Source organism: Dreissena polymorpha, chromosome 7 (assembly GCF_020536995.1).
Source record: "Dreissena polymorpha isolate Duluth1 chromosome 7, UMN_Dpol_1.0, whole genome shotgun sequence".
In the NCBI taxonomy this organism is placed as follows: domain Eukaryota; kingdom Metazoa; phylum Mollusca; class Bivalvia; order Myida; family Dreissenidae; genus Dreissena; species Dreissena polymorpha.
The window spans coordinates 95,686,989-95,694,184 of NC_068361.1; positions in this window are offsets into that span (position 1 = coordinate 95,686,989).

Here is a 7,196-nt window from a genome sequence, read left to right on the forward strand (position 1 = left end):
ACAGCGCTTTGATTTGATGTGTGAGCATCTTCACTAACCGAAGAGATATATTAAAAAGAAAAGATTATAATCAAGCTAGTATTGTTTTAATTAAATAAGTACTCAATTTCGTACCAGACTACAAAACCAACTCCAGTCAGTTACCTCCCTTAAATGAACTGGTAACAAAAACAGTTGATCGTGATCGTGATCAGCTTAATACAAACCCTCGTCGGTGAATTCCCATGTATGATCGAAGTAGGTTGCAGATAATCTTAGCGTTATCCACTCAACGCCAAACTCCACACATTCCGTATGAATATTAAATTGCAATAAATTTGACCATATACTGTTACCTGACAAACCCTCAATTTTAATGGGCCTCATAAGCTGGACCTCATAAGCTGAATTTTAATTATAGAACTAAAAATGATGAACGGGCATAAGTCCCTCCTGTCTGGCACCAGCTGGTGCTTGAAGGCTTATCACATGAGCGTTTCCGCTTTCCTTTAATAACAGCGCGGGAAATGTCAGATTATTTGTTCGGTTTATATCAATTAAATGAATCAATTAATGCAGTTAATCGACCTTTAATGGAGTTAAGAGGATATACCACCATGCGAAACATGGTTCAAAAAGTATCTGCGCGTCAAACAGTTATCTCACTGTGAGCTTTCAAACAGGACACCTGGAAGTTAATGTACTACATGTACGCTAAGGACACATCTTTATTACAGCTAAACTCATAAAAAAAGTTCATAGACGACTCAAATGACGATCTTTTATGACATACATTTATCCTTGCTTATCATTTTGAAAGTTAAATTTCAATTAAAAGATCGTCCACGGAACAATAGGAGCACGTTTGATTGCTTAAACGAATGTCCAACACTCATTTTCAATGTTGCATGTCAATCCAATTCAGAGAAAACTTGACTTAATTTTCTTGGAAGTTAAAAAAGGTATTAAAAACAATGTATACTAGTATAATCATGTCTTTATGGAACTGAATCTATAATCGTATAGAATTGATAGTGTTAGATTTTTAAATAATATTTTAAGATCAATTAAGATGATTGTGTAACAGCACAGTTTTTGCCAAGCACATGACTTTTAGAATAGTATAATTGGAATTGTTACGATGCGTATTTTAAATGCCGTTCGACGAAAATGACAATGAAACCGAATACAACGTCGGTCACTATTAATATCCACTTTGGGTTGTAATGCTGAAATGTTTAATAACAGTTTTTAAGCAATACACTCATTTGGTGTGGTTATTTTGCTATGTAATTGCTAAATGGCAGAATGGCTAAACCTACGAAGACGTGTTTGTAAACCCTTATAAGAGTCATCGCAGTGTATTGACATATCTAATGGTTCCTCAAGTATATACTGGAAAAGGTTTTAATCGTAATGTTTCCAATTGATTTTCGAGCCCATGGCCAAAGTTATTTTCGTCTTTATGTAATAAAAATCTTACCGTTTTAAGAACCATGTTCTTTAGCTAGAAATTTACAACTAGGTACCGTATGAATGATTTTACAAAATGAACTTGTACGCCACGAATGCATTCCTGCCTGGTCGATCAGTACTTCGGAAACTCGGTTTTCCATGCTTTTTGCACACATTTTTACAATTATTAGGCATCATGGTATTTTCAGCTGATAACTCTTGACCTTTTGCCTAATTATTCAAACATCAACAGAAACCCTCAAATAGCCACAACCAACATACCTTCACAGTTTTAAGAACATAGAACGTACGTTGTTTGGTATTTATAGCCAGTACAGTTCTTCGCCTTTAAAAAGACACCCGAATTGACGAGCCAACACCTTAAGTGGCGTTGCGAAGGAATGGTCGGCCACTGCTGTAGAATAAAGGACATTCTCTTAATTTCTTAAATTAAAGCATGTTAAGGGTTATTTTTAATTAAACGTGTTCAATCGTGTGTTAATTTAAGGTATACTATAAAAGGCGGTTGTATATTTTTATGTATGCACTAAAATAATACCAAGTTTCACAACCCCGCTGACTTATCAAATACAAAAGTATTTTGTGTTGTGTAAATTTATGTCTTTAAACCTTTGCAGCTTGGTTGTTCAAATTATATTGACTTGAAAATCAGATGTATACACAATCACATATGTTGAGGCTTTGTGCTTTATCTCGTTTGCGATCTCATAAGCCGCATTTTGTTAATGTGGTATGATAACGAAATTAAATAATTCCTGGTTTTTTGACGTGGTAATGTAGTAACAAAATCTGTGGTTTTTATATAGAAATGTTGATTATATTAGGAATTTATGTATATTATTATTCATAACTGTAATAATGTTAAAATTATAAAGTATATACAGCGTATATTTCAGGTTTAGTTTATTAATGAAAGATCAGCTATGGTAAGACTAATATTGATGTCTGACCTCTCCTCATACCACTTGTATTACAATATTCGCATGATGTGTCGATTACCATTGAACGTTTTCACCTCATTACGTTTAATCATAAACAATACTTTAACAAAATATTATTGTTCCGAAATATGCAGGCCTAATGTAAGAATGATTCAAATGTTTCTAATCTAGGTCCACATTTTTGTATCTTTTGATGCAAACTGGTTCATTTATTACTATGCTTTCAAAATATCATGAAACGAGAGATATATATTATGTTAACTTGGAAAATATAAATTGAGTGCTTAAAAGTGCTGTGAACATGTTAAATCGTTATGCATGTTATACCGAAACCAAATTGACAGGGTGAAGTATTCAGCTCCGGACCCAGTTATGGTTCTCACACAACTTCTACTAGGTATGGTTCAGGATCTGATTACATTAATCAGTGGAATATATTTGGTTCAGCGTTTATAACGCTTTTATGGGAGATGGGGGTTGGGGATAATTTTCAACTAGTGACAGAGAGTTCACTTCTTCAGACGCTGATCTTCACAAACGTGTAGACACGAAAGAACATTGGCGTAAAAACTATTGTTGAAGCGGGGCGTAATTCCTGCCCCTTTAATTGTGTCTGGTTCCAAGCAAACCAGGGACCTATACAAACTGTTTTACCACATGTAAATGGTGTTTAAAACTGACAAGTGGCAACAATACCTCTTCAACGCTGCTCTGACGAAACATGTGATATTTCAGAAGCGGTGTTCGTGATGCGAGGATAGCGTGCAAGATGACACATTCAATACCTCGTGGATTATCTATGCGACAATGAGGAGATTCAGAAGATTCAGAAAAGATACCACTTGTATCATTAAAATAACCAACATATTGTATTTTGCTTCCTTATACAGTGTACATGCTTCATTATTAAATATTTTTGTTCTCAAATAGTCATGCTCCTTACTATAATGCATGGTCATTTTCATGTGCATGGTACCTACATGTACTCCTTCATTATGCTGGGACAACGATGTGAATAAGCCTTAATTAGATAAAAGCACGGACCCAGGGGCATTCTATACATAGATGGTGACGTCACTACGTTATTGTGATCGTTTGTTGACACATTGGACCCAGGGGTAGTTTCCACTCTTGATCAGCAGACGATTTATTTCATAAATATATCTTACGGAGGAATCCGAGATAGCCGATGTATCACGATTGGGGTAGTTTTCTACAAATCTAGTACAGTGTAACATGTTCACTTTCCAAGGCCGGCTACTCTATGCAAGCGGGTTTGCAAGCTGCATGATGACAGAAAGTTGAAATAAAAGTCCTAATGCGACCACGAATTATCACACGGTTGAAATCACACCTGCATCAGAGTTGTTTAACATATTCTTATTCTTCGTATATAAAAATGTTTTTTTTTTCTAATCGATGCTATTATCTGTATCTTTTCGTTAAAATGCTATAGATCTAGACTATTTCGCGTATTTCGGATAGTTACCCTCGTGTTCGATATTTTTGACGGTGTAATGCTTCTATTGATTAATCCTTATAAACATGAACGAATACACATATTATAAATGTGATTTTAATGTTTTGTGACTTTCACTTGATACTGGATTAGTGGAGAAAAGGGAAAAATCCAATTGTGAAAATATGGAGCTCAGGTGGTGGATTGAACCCATGACCTCCAGAGTGGTAGTCAGGCACTAACTGCGTTGCTAAAGAGCTTCCTCGACAGCAATCTTAAATCTCAACAATCCTAATCATGTTTTCTCTAATTTATTTAATTTTGTTTTATTCTAAGGATCGTAAAAAGAGCAAAATGAAGGTGGTTTCAAGATTGGAGGCCTCAAAGCGAGGCCAGAATGATATTCCTGCATCAGCCTCTATAACTCTGACAGTGCTGTCTGCTGCCCCAGAAGGCACTGGTTCCAGTGTTCTACTTAAGCTGGCTTGTGATAGGTATGCTGCCCATAAGGCCAAAGAAGAAAAGTTTAGTTTCTGGTTGATTAACAAATATCTTATGTTGTATGCTGCCACTTAATGAGGCAGCATATACATTTGCCCTTGTGATTTGTATGCTGAAGATAGGGCTAACAAAAAGTTATCGTTTCTGATTAATTTATCAAACATAATCTTGTTATCTTTATTAAGGATGTCAATGGTTTGTCGTCTGTCTGCAACATTAAAATTAAAGTTGTTAACTTTAGAGCCTGAGGTCACATATGTATCTGCCCAATCAAATAAAAACATGGCCACCATATCATCATGTTTGTTATTTAGCTGTAAAAGCAAGTTGCCATGGTGTTGTGGATAATTATGGTGTCCGCCTAGCAATCGGGAGGTCACATGTTTGATCCATACTGTCGATAGCATTCTTTTGATCTTCCCCTTAAGACACCAAGTACTGTTTGTCAGCACCAGGAAAGGGACTCAAAGGCATTTTAATAAGCTATAGGATTTACATGCATTAAACCCCCTTTTCACAGACCACGGTCCAATTGTTCTTGTTTTTCAGGTATTTGTTTAATAACCCAGAATATGTGCAGTTATTCACAGAGAGGAGAGGATATATAAGACTTGTGTTTGCCTGTTTGTTTTTAACTGTTATAAAATCATTAAATGGATATAACATTTTGAGCTCATCTATTTTTTGTCATCACCTTGGCGTCGGCGTCGGCGTCCGGTTAAGTTTTGCGTTTAGGTCCACTTTTCTCATAAAGTATCAATGCTATTGCATTCAAACTTGGTACACTTACTTACTATCATGAGGAGACTGGGTAGGCAAAGTTAGATAACTCTGGCTTGCGTTTTGACAGAATTATGTGCCCTTTTTATACTTAGAAAATTGAAAATTATGGTTAAGTTTTGTGTTAAGGTCCATTTTATTCCTTAAGTATCAAAGCTATTGCTTTCATACTTGCAACACTTACTAACTATCATAAGGGGACTGTGCAGGCAAAGTTATGTAACTTTGACTGGCATTTTGACAGAATTATGTGCCCTTTTTATTCTTAGAAAATAGACAATTTGGTTAAGTTTTGTGTTTAGGTCCACTTTTTTCCTATAGTATCAAAGCTATTGCTTTCATACTTGCAACACTTACTAACTATCGTAAGGGGACTGTGCAGGCAAAGTTATGTAACTCTGACTGGCATTTTGACGGAACTATGGGCCCTTAATACTTGAAAATTTGGTTAGGTTTTGTGTTTTGGTCCACTTTACCCGTAAAGTATCATAGATAATGCTTTCATACTTGGAACACTCGCAAACTATCATAAGGGGACAGTAAAGGACAAGTTGCATAACTCTGGTTGTCATTTTTACGGAATTATGGCCCTTTTTGACTTAGTAACTTTGAATATATGGTTACATTTTGTGTTTAGATCCACTTTACTTCTAAAGTATCAAGGCTATTGCTTTTAAACTTCAAATACTTTCATGCTATCATGAGGGTACTTTACCTGACAAGTTGAATTTCACCTTGACCTTTGAATGACCTTGACTCTCAAGGTCAAATTATTAAATTTTGCTAAAATTGTCATAACTTCTTTATTTATGATTCGATTCGATTGATACTTTGACAAAACAACTCTTACCTGACATACCACAATAGACTCCACCCAAACCATCCCCCACGCCCCCCCCCCCCCCGAATCCCCCTCAATCCCCCCCCCCCCCATTATTTTTTTTTAAATTAAAGATCAGCTAATAAATGACCATAACAAACTCACACTATACCCCCCACCCACACCCCAAAAAAATATTTTTTTATGCCCCCGGTAGGGTGGCATATAGCAGTTGAACTGTCCGTCAGTATGTCAGTCAGTCTGTCCGTCCGTCCGAAAAACACTTTAACATTTGTCATAACTTTTTCACTTTTGAAGAAAGCAACTTGATATTTGGCATGCATGTGTATCTCATGGAGCTGCACATTTTGAGTGGTAAAAGGTCAAGGTCATCCTTCAAGGTCAAATGTCAAATTTATGGTGTCTGTCCGTCCGAAAACTTTAACATTGGCCATAACTTTTTCAATATTGAAGATAGCAACTTGATATTTGGCATGCATGTGTATATCATGTAGCTTCACATTTTGAGTGGTGGAAGTTCAAGGTCAAGGTCATCATTCAAGGTAAAAAAAAACAAAAAAAATTAAAGCGGCGTTCTCATGAAGCTGCACATTTTGAGTGGTGGTAATTCAAGGTCAAGGTCATCCTTCAAGGCCTATGTCATCCTTCAAGGTCAAAGATTAAAAAAAAAATTCAAAGCGGCGTTCTCATAAAGCTGCACATTTTGAGTGGTGGAAGTTCAAGGTCAAGGTCATTCTTCAAGGTCAAGGTCATCCTTCAAGGTCAAAGGTAAAAAAATAATTCAAAGCGGCGTTATCATGAAGCTGCACATTTTGAGTGGTGGAAGTTCAAGGTCAGGTGCATCCTTCAAGGTCAAGGTCATCCTTCAAGGTCAAAGGTAAAAAAAAATATTTAAAAATTCAAATGGGCATTATCTTGAAGCTGCACATTTTGAGTGGTGGAAATTCATGGTCAAGGTCATCCTTCAAGGTAAAAAAAAATAAAAAATTCAAAGCGGTGTTCTCATGAAGCTGCACATTTTGAGTGGTGGAAGTTCAAGGTCAAGGTCATCCTTCAAGGTCAAGGTCATTCTTCAAGGTCAAAGGTCAAGAAAAAATATTTCAAAGCGGCGTTCTCATAAAGCTGCACATTTTGAGTGGTGGAGGTTCAATGTCAAGGTCATCCTTCAATGTCAAAGATTTAAAAAAAAATTAAAGCGGCGTTCTCATAAAGCTGCACA